Genomic DNA, 18,471 nt, shown 5'->3' with positions numbered 1-18,471 from the left:
CATGCCTCGAAATTGGGATATTTTGAAAACTGCAGGGGAGTTTGTGCAAAATGTGACTCACTGCCGCTTTCAGTACTTGGCATATGTTGGGTATAAAAATTCGTTATTTCAAACTGCGAATATGTGCAGAGAGCCAGAATTTGGCTCCAAAATATGGCTCAGGCCTCGAAGTTGGGATATTTGGATATTTCGAAAACTGCAGGGAAGTTTGTGCAAAATGTGACTCACTGTCGCTTTCAGGACTTGGCATATGTTGGGTATAAAAAGTCATAATATAAAAATGCGAATACGTGCAGAGAGCCATAATTTGGCTCTAAAATATGGCTTAGGCCTCAAAATTGAGATGTTTGGGATATTTTGAAAACTGCAGGGGGGATTGGGACAAATGTGTCCAAACGCCGCTTTCAGTACTTGGCATACGTTGGGTATAAAAAGTCGTAATTTCAAACTGCGAATCAGTGCAGAAAGCCAGAATTTGGCTCCAAAATATAGCTTTGGCCTCAAAATTGGGATATTTGGGATATTTTAAAAACTGCAGGGGAGTTTGTGCAAAATGTCACTCACTGCCGCTTTCAGGACTTGGCATATTTTGCGTATAAAAAGTCGTAATTTCAAACTGTGAATATGTGCTTAGAGCCAGAATTTGGCTCCAAAATATGGCTCTGGCCTCGAAATTGGGATGTTTGGGATATTTTGAAAATTGCAGGGGAGTTTGTACAAAATGTGACTCACTGCCGCTTTCAGGACTTGGCATATGTTGGCTATAAAAAGTCGTAATTTCAAACTGCGAATACGTGCATAGAGCCGGAATTTGGCTCCAAAATATTGCTCAGGCCTCGAAATTAAGATGTTTGGGATATTTTGAAAATTGCAGGGAAGTTTGGGACAAATATGACCAAACGCCGCTTTCAGTACTTGGCATATGTTGGGTATAAAAAAGTCGCAATTTCAAACTGCTTTTACGTGCAGAGAGCCAGAATTTGGCTCCAAAATATGGCTCAGGCCTCGAAATTGGGATGTTTGGGATATTTTGAAAACTGCAGGGGAGTTTGGGACAAACATGACCAAACGCCGCTTTCAGTACTTGGCATATGTTGGGTATAAAAAAGTAGCAATTTCAAACTGCGAATACGTGCAGAGAGCCAGAATTTGGCTCCAAAGTATGGCTGAGGCCTCGAAATTGGGAGATTTGGGATATTTCGAAAACTGCAGGGGAGTTTGTGCAAAATGTGACTCACTGCCGCTTTCAGGACTTAGCATATGTTGGGTATAAAAAGTCGTAATATCAACTGCGAATACGTGCATAGAGCAAATATGGCTCAGGCCTCGATATTGGGTTGTTTGGGATATTTTGAAAACTGCAGAGGGGATTGGGACAAATGTGACCAAACGCCGCTTTTAGTACTTTGCATATGTTGGGTATAAAAAGTCGTAATTTCAAACTGCGAATACGTGCAGAGAGCCAGAATTTGGCTCCAAAATATGGCTCATTCCTCGAAATTGGGATATTTGGGATATTTTGAAAAATGCAGGGGAGTTTGTGCAAAATGTGACTCACTGCCGCTTTCAGTACTTTGCATATGTTGGGTATAAAAAGTCGTAATATCAAACTGCGAATATGTGCATAGAGCCAGAATTTGGCTCCAAAATATGGCTCAGGCCTTGAAATTGGGAAGTTTGGGATATTTTGAAAACTGCAGGGAGGTTTGGGACAAATGTGACTCACTGCCGCTTTCAGTACTTGGCATATGTTGGGTATAAAAAGTCGTAATATCAAACTGCGAATACATGCAGAGAGCCAGAATTTGGCTCCAAAATATGGATCAGGCCTCGAAATTGGGATGTTTGGGATATTTTGAAAACTGCAGGGAGGTTTGGGACAAATGTGACCAAACGCCACTTTCAGTACTTCGCATTTGTTGGGTATAAAAAATTCGCAATTTCAAACTGTGAATACATGCAGAGAGCCAGAATTTGGCTCCAAAATATGGCTCAGGCCTCGAAATTGGGATGTTTAGGATATTTTGAAAACTGCAGGGGAGTTTGGGACAAATATGACCAAACGCCTCTTTCAGTACTTGGCATATGTTGGGTAAAAAAAGTCGTAATATCAAACTGCGAATACATGCAGAGAGCCAGAATTTGGCTCCAAAATATGGATCAGGCCTCGAAATTGGGATGTTTGGGATATTTTGAAAACTGCAGGGAGGTTTGGGACAAATGTGACCAAACGCCACTTTCAGTACTACGCATTTGTTGGGTATAAAAAAGTCGCAATTTCAAACTGCGAATACGTGCAGAGAGCCAGAAATTGGCTGCAAAATATGACTCAGGCCTCGAAATTGGGATATTTGGGATATTTCGAAAACTGCAGGGGAGTTTGTGTAAAATGTGACTCACTGCCGCTTCAGGACTTGGCATATGTTGGGTATAAAAAGTCGTAATATCAAAATGCGAATACGTGCAGAGAGCCAGAATTTGGCTCCAAAATATGGCTGAGGCCTCGAAATTGGGAGATTTGGGATATTTCGAAAACTGCAGGGGTGTTTGTACAAAATGTGACTCACTGCCGCTTTCAGGACTTAGCATATGTTGGGTATAAAAAGTCGAAATATCAAACTGCGAATACGTGCATAGAGCCCGAATTTGGCTCCAAAATATGGCTCATTCCTCGAAATTGGGATATTTGGGATATTTTGAAAACTGCAGGGGAGTTTGTCCAAAATGTGACTCACTGCCGCTTTCAGTACTTTGCATATGTTGGGTATAAAAAGTCGTAATATCAAACTGCGAATACATGCAGATAGCCAGAATTTGGTTCCAAAATATGGCTCAGGCCTCGAAATTGGGATATTTTGAAAACTGCAGCGAAGTTTGTGCAAAATGTGACTCACTGCCGCTTTCAGTACTTGGCATATGTTGGGTATAAAAATTCGTTATTTCAAACTGGGAATATGTGCAGAGAGCCAGAATTTGGCTCCAAAATATGGCTCAGGTATCGAAGTTGGGATATTTGGGATATTTCGAAAACTACAGGGGAGTTTGTGCAAAATGTGACTCACTGCCGCTTTCAGGACTTGGCATATGTTGGGTATAAAAAGTCGTAATATAAAAATGCGAATACGTGCAGAGAGCCAGAATTTGGCTCCAAAATATGGCTCAGGCCTCAAAATTGAGATGTTTGGGATATTTTGAAAACTGCAGGGGGGATTGGGACAAATGTGTCTAAACGCCGCTTTCAGTACTTGGCATACGTTGGGTATAAAAAGTCGTAATTTCAAACTGCGAATACGTGCAGAAAGCCAGAATTTGGCTCCAAAATATGGCTCAGGCCTCGAAATTGGGATATTTGCGATATTTTGAAAACTGCATGGGAGTTTGTGCAAAATGTGACTCACTGCCACTTTCAGTACTTGTCATATGTTAGGTATAAAAAGTCGTAACTTCAAACTGCGAATACGTGCAAAGAGCCAGAATTTGGCTCCAAAATATGGCTCAGGCCTCGAAATTGGGATGTTTGGGAGATTTTGAAAACTGCAGGGGGGATTGGGACAAATGTGACCAAACGCCGCTTTCAGTACTTGGCATATGTTGGGTATAAAAAGTCGTAATTTCAAATTGCGAATACGTGCAGAGAGCCAGAATTTGGCTCCAAAATATGGCTCATTCCTCGAAATTGGGATATTTGGGATATTTTGAAAACTCCAGGGGAGTTTGTGCAAAATGTGACTCACTGCCGCTTTCAGTACTTTGCATATGTTGGGTATAAAAAGTCGTAATATCAAACTGCGAATACGTGCAGAGAGCCAGAATTTGGCTCCAAAATATGGCTCAGGCCTTGAAATTGGGATGTTTGGGATATTTTGAAAACTGCAGGGAGGTTTGGCACAAATGTGACAAAACGCCGCTTTCAGAACTTGGCATATGTTGGGTATAAAAAGTCGTGATTTCAAACAGCGTATTCGTGCAGAAAGCCAGAATTTGGCTCCAAAATATGGCTCAGGCCTCGAAATTGGGATATTTGCGATATTTTGAAAACTGCATGGGAGTTTATGCAAAATGTGACTCACTGCCACTTTCAGTACTTGTCATATGTTAGGTATAAAAAGTCATAATTTCAAACTGCGAATACGTGCATAGAGCCAGAATTTGGCTCCAAAATATGGCTCAGGCCTCGAAATTGGGATATTTGATATATTTTGAAAACTGCAGGGGAGTTTGTGCAAAATATGACTCACTGCCGCATTCAGTACTTGGCATATGTTGGGTATAAAAATTCGTAATTTCAAACTGCGAATACGTGTAGATAGCCAGAATTTGGTTCCAAAATATGGCTCATGCCTCGAAATTGGGATATTTTGAAAACTGCAGGGGAGTTTGTGCAAAATGTGACTCACAGCCGCTTTCAGTACTTGGCATATGTTGGGTATAAAAATTCGTTATTTCAAACTGCGAATATATGCAGAGAGCCAGAATTTGGCTCCAAAATATGGCTCAGGCCTCGAAGTTGGGATATTTGGATATTTCGAAAACTGCAGTAAATTTGTGCAAAATGTGACTCACTGCCGCTTTCAGGACTTGGCATATGTTGGGTATAAAAAGTCATAATATAAAAATGCGAATACGTGCAGAGAGCCATAATTTGGCTCTAAAATATGGCTTAGGCCTCAAAATTGAGATGTTTGGGATATTTTGAAAACTGCAGGTGGGATTGGGACAAATGTGTCCAAACGCCGCTTTCAGTACTTGGCATACTTTGGGTATAAAAAGTCGTAATTTCAAACTGCGAATACGTGCAGAAAGCCAGAATTTGGCTCCAAAATATGGTTCTGGCCTCAAAATTGGGATATTTGGGATATTTTAAAAACTGCAGGGGAGTTTGTGCAAAATGTCACTCACTGCCGCTTTCAGGACTTGGCATATTTTGCATATAAAAAGTCGTAATTTCAAACTGTGAATATGTGCTTAGAGCCAGAATTTGGCTCCAAAATATGGCTCTGGCCTCGAAATTGGGATGTTTGGGTATTTTGAAAATTGCAGGGGAGTTTGTGCAAAATGTGACTCACTGCCGCTTTCAGGACTTGGCATATGTTGGCTATAAAAAGTCGTAATTTCAAACTGCGAATACGTGCATAGAGCCAGAATTTGGCTCCAAAATATTGCTCAGGCCTCGAAATTAAGATGTTTGGGATATTTTGAAAATTGCAGGGAAGTTTGGGACAAATATGACCAAACGCCGCTTTCAGTACTTGGCATATGTTGGGTATAAAAAAGTCGCAATTTCAAACTGCGAATATGTGCAGAGAGCCAGAATATGGCTCCAAAGTATGGCTGAGGCCTCGAAATTAGGAGATTTGGGATATTTCGAAAACTGCAGGGGAGTTTGTGCAAAATGTGACTCACTGCTGCTTTCAGGACTTAGCATATGTTGGGTATAAAAAATTCGTAATATCAAACTGCGAATACGTGCATAGAGCAAATATGGCTCAGGCCTCGATATTGGGTTGTTTGGGATATTTTGAAAACTGCAGAGGGGATTGGGACAAATGTGACCAAACGCCGCTTTCAGTACTTTGCATATGTTGGGTTTAAAAAGTCGTAATTTCAAACTGCGAATACGTGCAGAGAGCCAGAATTTGGCTATAAAATATGGCTCATTTCTCGAAATTGGGATATTTGGGATATTTTGAAAAATGCAGGGGAGTTTGTGCAAAATGCGACTCACTGCCGCTTTCAGGACTTGGCATATGTTGGCTATAAAAAGTCGTAATTTCATACTGCGAATACGTGCATAGAGCCAGAATTTGGCGTCAAAATATGGCTCAGGCCTCGAAATTGGGATGTTTGGGATATTTTGAAAACTGCAGGGGAGTTTGGGACAAATATGACCAAACGCCGCTTTCAGTACTTGGCATATGTTGGGATTAAAAAAATTCGCAATTTCAAACTGCGAATACGTGCAGAGAGCCTGAATTTGGCTCCAAAATATGGATCAGGCCTCGAAATTGGGATGCTTGGGATATTTTGAAAACTGCAGGGAGGTTTGGGACAAATGTGACCAAACGCCACTTTCAGTACTTCGCATTTGTTCAGTATAAAAAAGTCGCAATTTCAAACTGCGAATAGGTGCAGAGAGCCAGAAATTGGCTGCAAAATATGACTCAGGCCTCGAAATTGGGATATTTGGGATATTTCGAAAACTGCAGGGGAGTTTGTGTAAAATGTGACTCACTGCCGCTTTCAGGACTTGGCATATGTTGGGTATAAAAAGTCGTAATATCAAAATGCGAATACGTGCAGAGAGCTAGAATTTGGCTCAAAATATGGCTGAGGCCTCGAAATTGGGAGATTTGGGATATTTCGAAAACTGCAGGGGAGTTTGTACAAAATGTGACTCACTGCCGCTTTCAGGACTTAGCATATGTTGGGTATAAAAAGTCGAAATATCAAACTGCGAATACGTGCATAGAGCCCGAATTTGGCTCCAAAATATGGCTCAGGCCTCGATATTGGGTTGTTTGGGATATTTTGAAAACTGAAGATGGGATTGGGACAAATGTGACCAAACGCTGCTTTCAGTATTTGGCATATGTTTGGGTATAAAAAGTCGTAATTTCAAACTGCGAATAAGTGCAGAGAGCCAGAATTTGGCTGCAAACATATGGCTCATTCCTCGAAATTGGGATATTTGGGATATTTTGAAAACTGCAGGGGAGTTTGTCCAAAATGTGACTCACTGCCGCTTTCAGTACTTTGCATATGTTGGGTACAAAAAGTCGTAATATCAAACTGCGAATACATGCAGATAGCCAGAATTTGGTTCCAAAATATGGCTCATGCCTCGAAATTGGGATATTTTGAAAACTGCAGGGGAGTTTGTGCAAAATGTGACTCACTGCCGCTTTTAGTACTTGGCATATGTTGGGTCTAAAAATTCGTTATTTCAAACTGCGAATATGTGCAGAGAGCCAGAATTTGGCTCCAAAATATGGCTCAGGCCTCGAAGTTCATGGGTGAGGTGATATGGTACCAAAGTTTTGGGTAAGGTGATTGACATTTACACAAGATAAAACACGAACCAATGGGAATAAAAACATAAGAATGGAAGTAACTGCAGAAGGCCTATTGGCCCATAACACAAGCACTTCCTCTTGATGCTTCTATATTGGTTCGGAGTCTTGAAGCTATAATATATATATATATATATATATATATATATATATATATATATATATATATATATATATATGCACACTAGTGCATATAGTGTGGTTCTCGCTTTAGGTACGACATAAACGTATACCTAAGTTGAGAGAGAAAAAGATTCGCACTCAAACATGCATATCGATTGCCAGTCCTGAATTCTGGGTAGATATTCGTGTCCTCCCTTTTCATTTACCATCATTTGGATACTATCAAAACAGCTCTGAGAAGGATAAAATGAATAAAACGGGTAGCTCACTCATGTAAAAAGGAAGAGTTGGGAAAGATCTCTCTCTCTCTCTCCCCCTCCCCACCAATGATCCTGCTCTGCTAGTATATAACGTAACAAACCTTCCCCCCCCCCCCCTCCCTCCCCCAATCAGAGTCCCTTTAAGCATGCGAGGATAAAAAATAGATTTCATAAGACCCAATGTGCTAGCTGATATCAAAACAATTTATGTTATCGTCTATTAAGCCCTTCAGTAAAAAGTATAGGGACCTAATTAGGTCCCGTTTTGAGGTGGTGGTGGGTGGAATCGATGGATTAGCCAAGCTCTTATCCGCCGAATCCGTAGAGGGTACGACCCTGGCGCTTCAGAGCGTACACCACGTCCATGGCAGTGACGGTCTTCCTCTTGGCGTGTTCCGTGTAGGTTACAGCATCACGGATGACGTTCTCGAGGAACACCTTCAGGACGCCACGGGTCTCTTCGTAGATGAGACCCGAAATACGCTTGACGCCGCCACGACGAGCTAAGCGACGAATAGCGGGCTTGGTGATGCCCTGGATGTTGTCACGTAGCACCTTACGATGACGCTTGGCGCCACCCTTTCCGAGTCCCTTGCCTCCCTTGCCGCGTCCAGTCATGGTGTTGTAGTTGTGTGAATCGAATTGACGAATGCCCGCACGATTTCCCGACTATATCCCATCAAGCGGACGTACTAGTAGCATTGCAACTCCTGCCTGCCCTTACTTTACGCTTGTGGTCGAATAGACACGGCTTTCTCACAACGCTTTCAAAACTGCAGTTGCCTACTCGTCTGTTTCACGTCCCTGTGAAATGACTTTTGCACAAATCCAAAAATAGAGCAAAATCAGCGATAATAGTGATTGAGGTGAGCCGCCTGTTGGCTGCAGCCAGAGGAAGGAGGGGAGGGGCAACGGGGTGACGTAGGCGAGTCGAGCAGCCAATGGCGCTCGAGCAAGCGCCTCGAGACGGCGTATATAAGCAAAAATTTTTCGGCGCCGGCCATCACAAACCACAGTTGTTCACCATGGCTCGCACCAAGCAGACTGCTCGCAAGTCCACGGGAGGCAAGGCTCCTCGTAAGCAGCTGGCCACCAAGGCAGCACGCAAGTCTGCTCCTGCCACAGGGGGTGTGAAGAAGCCTCACCGTTACAGGCCCGGAACGGTCGCCCTGCGTGAGATCCGTCGTTACCAGAAGAGCACCGAGTTGCTCATCAGGAAACTTCCCTTCCAGCGTCTGGTGCGCGAGATTGCCCAGGACTTCAAGACCGATCTTCGCTTCCAGTCGTCTGCCGTCATGGCTTTACAGGAGGCATCCGAGGCTTACCTGGTCGGTCTCTTCGAGGACACTAACCTCTGTGCCATCCACGCCAAGCGTGTCACCATCATGCCAAAGGACATTCAGCTTGCTCGCCGTATCCGTGGAGAGCGTGCATAAGCTAAATCGACCACCCTAGTATACACCAAACTCGGCCCTTCTCAGGGCCAAAATATCCTTCTAAGGAGATTTCAGACATTCCTAGCATCAGTCATATGAATTAACCTTCATCTACACATATAATAAATAAATAAATAAATAAATAAACAATACACTAATTTAGGTGTCATACATACACGTGATATCAATAAATCAAGTCATTTGTAGTACAACCTGTTCTCTTACAAACAAAACGCCGTCGCTTTTCGCTCTTATGCACTGTCAAGGATCACCCACCCCCCCCACCCCCCCAAAATAAAAATTGTCATACTGTACTAGAAATAAAAGCAGCTTGTATAAGTGACATACTGTCCAGTCCTGTTTTATTCTGTTTTCGGTCCTCTGGCTTAATCTGTTAAGTTAGGAGATGACATTTTAAATTAACCGTTTTCTTGACATTTTCAAACCTAAGAGGGTGGCCTGCATAGTAATCCTAATGTGGAACATAACAATGAATCTCTAATCTCTAGAAAAAGATACCGAGTGCTTATATGTGTTGAGAGAGAGAGAGAGAGAGAGAGAGAGAGAGAGAGAGAGAGAGAGAGAGAGAGAGAGAGAGAGAGAGAGAGAGAGAGAGAGAGAGAGAGACACAGACAGACAGACAGACAGACAGACAGACAGACAGACAGACAAGACAGACAGACAGACAGACAGACAGACAGACAGACAGACAGACAGAGACTGAGAGAGAGAAACACACACAGACAGTTTCATAAATATTCTCATTTTATAGCTATTTGCTTTCAGTGACAGAGGTTTTTGTTATAATAGTATTGGTGTCTAACACTCACAATCTCTTTAGAAATTAAAGTGTGGCTCCAATGGAGCCGAGTTTGTTGGTTTGAGGCCAAGCCACCACCACAGGGCAGTAAGTAAGCCGTTTACTTGGAGGAGGTGTACTTGGTGACGGCCTTAGTGCCCTCAGAGACGGCGTGCTTGGCCAGTTCTCCGGGCAACAGGAGCCTTACAGCCGTCTGGATCTCCCGACTGGTAATGGTGGAACGCTTGTTGTAGTGGGCCAGGCGAGAAGCCTCGGCGGCGATGCGCTCGAAGATGTCGTTCACGAACGAGTTCATGATCGACATGGCTTTGGAAGAGATACCAGTGTCGGGGTGGACCTGCTTCAGCACTTTGTAGATGTAGATGCTGTAGCTCTCCTTCCTCCTGCGCTTCTTTTTCTTATCGCCCTTGGCAATGGCCTTCTGGGCCTTTCCGGCCTTCTTGGCAGCCTTTCCAGATGCCTTGGGTGGCATGATGATGCTCGTGCTGGCTGGCGTTGCGATACAATAATGAACTTTTGCGCGAGTCGAGCTTTCCTTTTATATCCCGCTCGCGACTCAGCTCAGAGCGGGTCGCGTGGCGGAGCGCGCTGATTGGTCAGTGGCGGACTCCCTTGATCCTGAGCGGGGTATATAACACGAAGCTCGATCTGCGGGACCACAAACCCACAACAGCAGCAGCAATGTCAGGACGCGGCAAGGGAGGCAAAGTGAAGGGCAAGTCAAAGTCTCGCTCCAGCAGGGCCGGACTTCAGTTCCCCGTGGGCAGAATTCACCGTCTGCTGCGTAAGGGCAACTACGCCGAACGCGTCGGTGCTGGCGCTCCTGTCTACCTGGCAGCCGTCATGGAATACCTCGCTGCCGAAGTTCTCGAGCTCGCCGGTAACGCCGCACGTGACAACAAGAAGACCCGTATCATCCCACGTCACTTGCAGTTGGCCATCCGCAACGACGAAGAACTCAACAAACTTCTGTCTGGCGTAACCATTGCACAGGGAGGTGTTCTTCCAAACATTCAGGCAGTTCTTTTGCCAAAGAAGACAGAGAAGAAGTAAGCACTTCTGCCACCCACCGCGACAAATACCATAACCAGGCTCCATCCGGAGCCACACACACTTTAATAGAGAGATTCAAGTAGACAATCAACTTTCAAACATTAATAATAACATTTATATTGATTTCATTTGGAATGTGTACATAACAAACAAACAAAACAAAATTATAGGGGATATTCAGCATCACTTGGAATATTAACCAATCATATAAATCCAATATATATTTTATATTTTACTTTAAGCGAGGAATTCATATTCTATCCATTTTTAATCATACAAATGAACAAAAGCAATTCTTCACTAGACGTAATGAATGAATAAATGATCAAGGTTTTAATGTGTTTCATGAATATATATATATATATATATATATATATATATATATATATATATATATATATATATATATATATATATATATATATATATATTAATACTTGTGAACCAGAATATGTTTGAGCAGCAGCGATCGTGCCTGCCATTGGCCGAAGTGCAACAATTCAAATAATTTAAAGGGCCTGCTCGGGTATATTAAGAGAGGCTGGGAGACTGGGGCCGGTGATGGGTGATGAGTGATGGTGTGGTGTGGTGTGGTGTTGTTAAGAGTTGATTTACGGCCAGCCAGCCAGCCAGCCAGCCAGCCAGCTGCAGCCAAGGCAAGGCAAGGCAAGGCAAGGCAAGGCAAGGCAAGGCAAGGCAAGGCAGGCAGGCAGGCAGGCAGGCAGGCAGGCAGGCAGGCAGGCAGGCAGCCAGGCAGCCAGACAGGCAGGCAGGCAGGCAGGCAGGCAGGCAGGCAGGCAGGCAGGCAGGCAGGCAGGCAGGCAGCCAGGCAGCCAGGCAGCCAGGCAGGCAGGCAGGCAGGCAGCCAGGCAGGCAGGCAGGCAGGCAGGCAGCCAGCCAGCCAGCCAGGCAGGCAGGCAGGCAGGCAGGCAGGCAGGCAGCCAGCCAGCCAGCCAGCCAGCCAGCCAGCCAGCCAGCCAGCCAGCCACTCTCACTTTGTATTTATATGCATTCAATTTATATTCAAACATTATATATGTTAAGGGCCTTGTTTTAGTGTTTATTTTAAAAATGACAAACATCGAGTCGTTTTACCAGTCCTTTAGCGTTAACGGTGATGCATTTTAAAACTGAACATAAATCGCCTTTTCTGGATATATCAAATATCGAATCCGCTTAATGTGCCTACAATACAATCATTCAAAAAATACATAATTTACATTATGCCTTTTCATAGAACAGACAATAAGATTTGTACATGCAAAAAAAAACAAAAAAAAAAAAATCCTTTAAGTTATCAATACAATGTGAGAGAACTTTACTTTTATAACTAAAGTTGCACAATTATACCAACTCTATGGTGGCTGGGTGGTAAGGTGTGTGGCTGGTGTTTTGGAAGTCGCGAGTTCGAACGACCCAATGGGAATAATACTTTTTTTTTTTTTGCCATACAATCTTCCTAATACTATTATGTAGGTGTGTGTGTGTGTGTGTGTTTTTATTCATTCTTTGGTTTTATAGATGACATACATATTGACTCCTTTTACCGGTCCTTAATTAGGCTCTGGGGAAGCAATGGTGGTGGTGGTGCATTTAAAACTAAACCAAAAATCACCAGTTCTGGACGCGTCAAATATCATATCCGCTTAATGTGTCTACAACCTAATTACTTAAAACTACACTATTTAATTCATTCATATCATGTGCATATTGGTCATTATGCTCATACAACCGACATAACAATTTATTTTCATTATTAGAATCATACATTTCATCAAGTAATACAGATACAAAGAGATTTTCTTTCTGAGAAGACCGTTAGTATTGGCTGGCAGGCAGGCAGGCAGGCAGGCAGGCATTTGAGGGTTATTATTTCGCCTGTTGATTGGGGGGAGGGTTGATGTGTTAGGGGGTTTTCGGTTAGGTGTGGTGGTGGTGATTGGTGGTGATTGGTGGTGATTGGTGGTGATTGGTGGTGGTGGTGAGTGGTGGTGAGTGGTGGTGAGTGGTGGTGAGTGGTGGTGGTGGTGGTGGTGGTGGTGGTGGTGGTGGTAGTGGTAGTAGGTGGGAGGGGGGAAGGGGAGGGGAATGATGGTCTGTGGATTCCTTCTCCGTACCCCTTACATATAAGCAAAAATATGCCTTCCTGTGGGTATAGAAACATTAACACAAATTATATCAGTAACTGATATTGTAGCCTTTTAAACAGAAAAGATTTGTACATACAAATACTTTTAAATTATCATTTATTTGTGGAAATGGCATTTACGTCATTAAATTGATACCTCAGCATCAAGTGTCCTGCAGCAGTGGTCCAGTGGTAAAGTGTATATAAGTGATGCGTATTCTTGGAGTTGCGAGTTCAAACCCGGATTAAGCTATATATATATATATATATATATATATATATATATATATATATATATATATATATATATATATATATATATATATATATATATATACACAAAACATGTTTGGTTTTGGTTGTTTATTTTTGTATAAAGCCTCACACACTATCTATATTAAGCGAGTTTGTTTTAAACATGACATACATATTAATTCATTTTACCAGGCCTTATTCCACACAACTCCGTGAATTTCCCGTGGAGCCAGCCATTCAAACAAAAACAAAACGAAACAAAACAAAAAACATTATTGCCAACAGCATTTGGTGTTCCCAGGCGGTCACCCATCCAAGTACTAACCAAACCCAACGTTGCTTAACTTCGCTGATCGGACGAGAAGCGGTGTTCTCAACGTGGTATGGCCGTTGGCATGAGACTGCCTACACATTGTGGCTAATAACCAACTCTTTTAGTCATCACGGCAGGATACGGACCTGCTTGTGGTGTCTTAATGGTAATTGTATCCTAACATATTTTTGTCTCCTTGGCATGGATATTTAACATCGTTTATTCAGTCTTGGGTTTATGTTCTTTCGCCATTTACAGACATTTTACATCTACCTACTTCCTCAGCCTGCCCTGCCAATTTCTAATGAATTTGTGGATTTTCTTTTGTAATACAAACATGTGTGTGCTCATCTGCTCTTCAGTTTTTATGATATTTGTCTCATCTGTCCTGCTTTATGATACTTTTACAAAGAACATGAACAAATGCTTCTATTTTAGAGAAGATATGGGATCCAGGTTTCGGAGCCGTAAAACCAACCGTCGTGATTGGTGGACGAGTTGCCAGGTTGCAGCTTCTGTACCGTGCCGGCACATAAATAGGTTCGGCTCAAGCGGCGGCAGCATCATTCCCCCGTGACTGTCTGAGCGTCTCTCATCACCTTGGTTGGTTCATCATCATCATCATGGTAGAAGCAAAGCCTACCAAGAAGGCTGCGGCTGCTGCTGCTGTGGTGGCCACCACCAGGAAACCTCGCGTCCAGGTTGCTCACCCGAAAACTAGTCAAATGGTTCTAGCCGCGGTCGCAGCACTCAAAGACCGTAAGGGCTCGTCTCTACAAGCAATCAAGAAGTACGTTGTTGCCAACAACAAAGTCGAGGCTGCCAAGATCGCCATTTACATCCGAAGATTTCTCAAGAAAGCAGTGGCTGACGGCATTCTTGTTCAGACCAAGGGAAGTGGAGCTAGTGGATCATTCAAGCTGGCCGTAGCAGAGAAGAGGGCCGTTCTAACTCCCAAGAAAGCCACCACAACCAAGAAACCATCTACAGCAGCAAAGAAGGCCGTGGTAACTCCCAAGAAAGCCGCCACAAGCAACAAACCACCTACAGCCTTGAAAAAGAAGCAGCAGCAGCAGCAGCAGCTTGTTGTTGGGAACAAAAAGCCCAAAATAAAGAGAGCTTCAAAATCTCCCAAACCACCCAAGGCAAAGAAAGCTGTCAAAAAAACAACAAAGGCAAAATAAACGACGACATGCAAGCAGCATGAATACACATGACAATAAACATCCAGGCCTCCCCCCTCAGTGGAGGGGCCTCATATGATTCCAAAAAAGAGTTTAGTTTTGTAGACAAATAAATCATTACTTTTGGGGTAGATTTACTCTGTATATTATATATATATATATATATATATATATATATATATATATATATATATATATATATATATATATATATATATAATATACATCTATATTATATATATATATATATATATATATATATATATATAATATACATCTATATTATATATATATATATAATATACATATATATATATATATATATATATATATATATATATATATATATATATATATATACATGGGTGAGGTGATATGGTACCAAAGTTTTGGGTAAGGTGATTGACATTTACACAAGATAAAACACGAACCAATGGGAATAAAAACATAAGAATGGAAGTAACTGCAGAAGGCCTATTGGCCCATAACACAAGCACTTCCTCTTGATGCTTCTATATTGGTTCAGAGTCTTGAAGCTATAATAATAATAATATATATATATATATATATATATATATATATATATATATATATATATATATATATATATATATATATATATATATATATATATATATATACACACAAAACTAAATAGTCTTGTTAGACAAATTGCCCCTATTAGAGGCAAGTTGACTAACAAGCCGAATGACTGGCAATTGTTTTGAATTTGAGTTAAATCTAACATAGAAATGTAATCAAACCTAACCTAACCTATGCTAACCCAAGCTAAGCTAACCTAACCTAACCTAAGCTAACCCAAGCTAAGCTAAGCTAACCTAACCTAACCTAAGCTAAGCTAACCTAACCTAACCCAGCAATTCATGATCTTAATATAATACTGTTAATTGGATAAACCAATTTGGAAAGAAATGTTCGAAAATAACAAAATTAACTGTGCTTGTTAGGAAAATTGGGCCTTGCATACTTGTCCCAATAGTGTGGTTCTCGCTTTTAGGTACGACATAAACGTATACCTAAGTTGAGAGAGAAAAAGATTCTCACTCAAACATGCATATCGATTGCCAGTCCTGAATTCTGGGTAGATATTCGTGTCCTCCCTTTTCATTTACCATCATTTGGATACTATCAAAACAGCTCTGAGAAGGATAAAATGAATAAAACGGGTAGCTCACTCATGTAAAAAGGAAGAGTTGGGAAAGATCTCTCTCTCTCTCTCTCCCCCTCACACCCCCCCCCCCCAACAATGATCCTGCTCTGCTAGTATATAACGTAACAAACCTTCCCCCCCCCCCCCCCAATCAGAGTCCCTTTAAGCATGCGAGGATAAAAAATAGATTTCATAAGACCCAATGTGCTAGCTGATATCAAAACAATTTATGTTATCGTCTATTAAGCCCTTCAGTAAAAAAGTATAGGGACCTAATTAGGTCCCGTTTTGAGGTGGTGGTGGGTGGAATCGATGGATTAGCCAAGCTCTTATCCGCCGAATCCGTAGAGGGTACGACCCTGGCGCTTCAGAGCGTACACCACGTCCATGGCAGTGACGGTCTTCCTCTTGGCGTGTTCCGTGTAGGTTACAGCATCACGGATGACGTTCTCGAGGAACACCTTCAGGACGCCACGGGTCTCTTCGTAGATGAGACCCGAAATACGCTTGACGCCGCCACGACGAGCTAAGCGACGAATAGCGGGCTTGGTGATGCCCTGGATGTTGTCACGTAGCACCTTACGATGACGCTTGGCGCCACCCTTTCCGAGTCCCTTGCCTCCCTTGCCGCGTCCAGTCATGGTGTTGTAGTTGTGTGAATCGAATTGACGAATGCCATTCATTCATTTAAATATAGGTCAAGATACCCTAATGGGTGAGCGTGGAAGTGGGGATAGGGGAAGAATTAGTGGGGGTGAGAGGAAGGGTTTTCAGTATGAGGTAAAGTGCCAGGGCTAGACCCAGCTGCATGGCATTGAAATCGTTATGACCAGACTAGGCAGTGAAGGCAAGGAATCGGATCTGTGACAACATTTCGTCTTTTCTGAGCACCCACGGAGACAGCAGTCCTCAGCTGGGTGTGCCCTGGAGGCTCACACCAGATGTGGTCTTTGATCTGTTAATCAGCATCGCGGCCCACCCAAGGCACCAGAAAACGGGAGCTAGTTGGTCCCCCCCTAAAGAGGGGGGAGAAGAGTTAGGAGGTTATAGTTGGAAGTTTGGTGATTTGAGTAGTGATATTATAGGAGAGGGGTTATGTAAAGGACGGAGCAGGAGGTGGATCGTCGATCAGGTTAAAGAGGTTGTGCGTATGTCTGGGTCTGCTTAGGACGTTTCTGAGGAACGTGTCGTAGTTGTCATGATAGGTGAGAATTCTGTCAATCTGTTTCTTCCCCATAGTATCCCAGGTTATGTTCAGAGGTGGGATGTTCGCCCTCTCATGCAGGGCCTCACTGGTGGTGAAGTCCTGCCAATGGGTATCGAACACCCATCTCAGAGCCCTGTTCTGGGTACGCTGGAGTTTCTTCCTATTTGTTGGTGCTGCAAGTGTGAGTGGGATCGGTGCATATGTTAGGAGTGGGAGAATAAGTGTTTTGTATAAGTAGAGCTTGGTGGCTTGGGAGGCATGTTTAAGTGGGTAGAGTTTTGATAGGGCGTTTGAGGCTATAGCTTTCTTGGGTGTTATGTGTGTGTGAAAGCGAAGGTTAAAGTCTAGTGTGAGTCCAAGTACTGTGGTTTTGTTGACTCTTGGGATCTGTGTTGCATCTGGTGATTGAGAGTAGAGTTTTACTGGGTCAGGGTTACGTCGTTTGTTGTAGAAAAAGTATGTTATTTTTGACTTGTTGGGGTTTGTTTTTATTCGCCAGTCGTGTTCCCAGAGGGTGACTTTGTCTATTTCTTGTTGTGCTTTCCGTGTGAGGGCGTTAATCGTATAGTCTGTGATCAGTTGGGTTACGTCGTCAGCGTAGCAAAGGGTCATTGATGTCCAGTATACTGGGTCAGGGATGTCGTTTATATAGAGTATGTATAAGGTTGGTGAAAGAACTGAGCCCTGAGGGACACCTGCATTTAGGTTGAAATAACCCGACAGCTTGCTGAGGAACTTGATCTGCATCTTTCTATTTGTTAGAAAGCTGCAAAGTAGCCTCTGCATGTTATCAGATAGTTGAAACAGAGTGCAGAGTTTGTAACGCAGGCCGTCGTGCCATACGGTGTCAAAAGCTTTTTCGACGTCCTTTGCAATGAGGGCCGTCTTGGCCCTTTGGTGTTTATTTATGGAGAGGTAGTTTGTTATTATGTTCAGTGCGTCTTGTGTTGAGCGGTGTTGTCTGAAGCCAAATTGTTTGTCTGTCAATATGTTTTTGTGTTCTAGGTGATTCCTGAGTTTATGATTAATGAGTTTTTCGTATACTTTTCCTAATGTCTCTAGTAAGCTGATCGGTCTGTAGTTCTTAGGGTCTGTCGGGGATTTTTGGGGTTTTGGAATGAGGATTGCTGTGGCTTCTTTGAATGGGCTTGGGAAATATCCTGATGCTAGTGAGGCGTTGTAGACGTCTGTGAGTGCAAAGATTAGGGGGTCTGGAAGTTGCTTGAGGAGAGCTTGGCCAATGCCAGAGGCTCCTGGGGCTTTACGTCTGGTGTTCTTGAGCATGAGTTTAACTTCTTCAGGTAGTATTGATTCTGTGAGGTCACTTTCTAAGTCGTCTAGTGTCGTGAGGTCAATGGTAGGGTAGTGTGTGATGGCATGAGGGTTGTGTCGTATCCATGTTTCTACTCTGTTTATGTTTTGTATTGCTGTTGGTTGTGGGGGGTGGGGAT

The 18,471-nt window shown here is 42.8% G+C and overlaps 1 non-coding gene across 1 annotated transcript; it reads right to left on the bottom strand.

Annotated features, from left to right (window-relative positions):
• Window positions 1–13,421: 13,421 nt before the first annotated feature.
• Window positions 13,422–13,540, bottom strand: LOC138361612 (5S ribosomal RNA). Its single transcript, XR_011227071.1, has one exon. It is a non-coding gene; the product is annotated as a 5S ribosomal RNA (ribosomal RNA).
• Window positions 13,541–18,471: the final 4,931 nt, after the last annotated feature.

This window comes from Procambarus clarkii, unplaced genomic scaffold (genome assembly GCF_040958095.1).
Source record: "Procambarus clarkii isolate CNS0578487 unplaced genomic scaffold, FALCON_Pclarkii_2.0 HiC_scaffold_513, whole genome shotgun sequence".
Lineage (NCBI taxonomy): Eukaryota > Metazoa > Arthropoda > Malacostraca > Decapoda > Cambaridae > Procambarus > Procambarus clarkii.
Note: the sequence above shows the minus strand (reverse complement) of the source record. Positions and strands in the feature narration are given on the sequence as shown.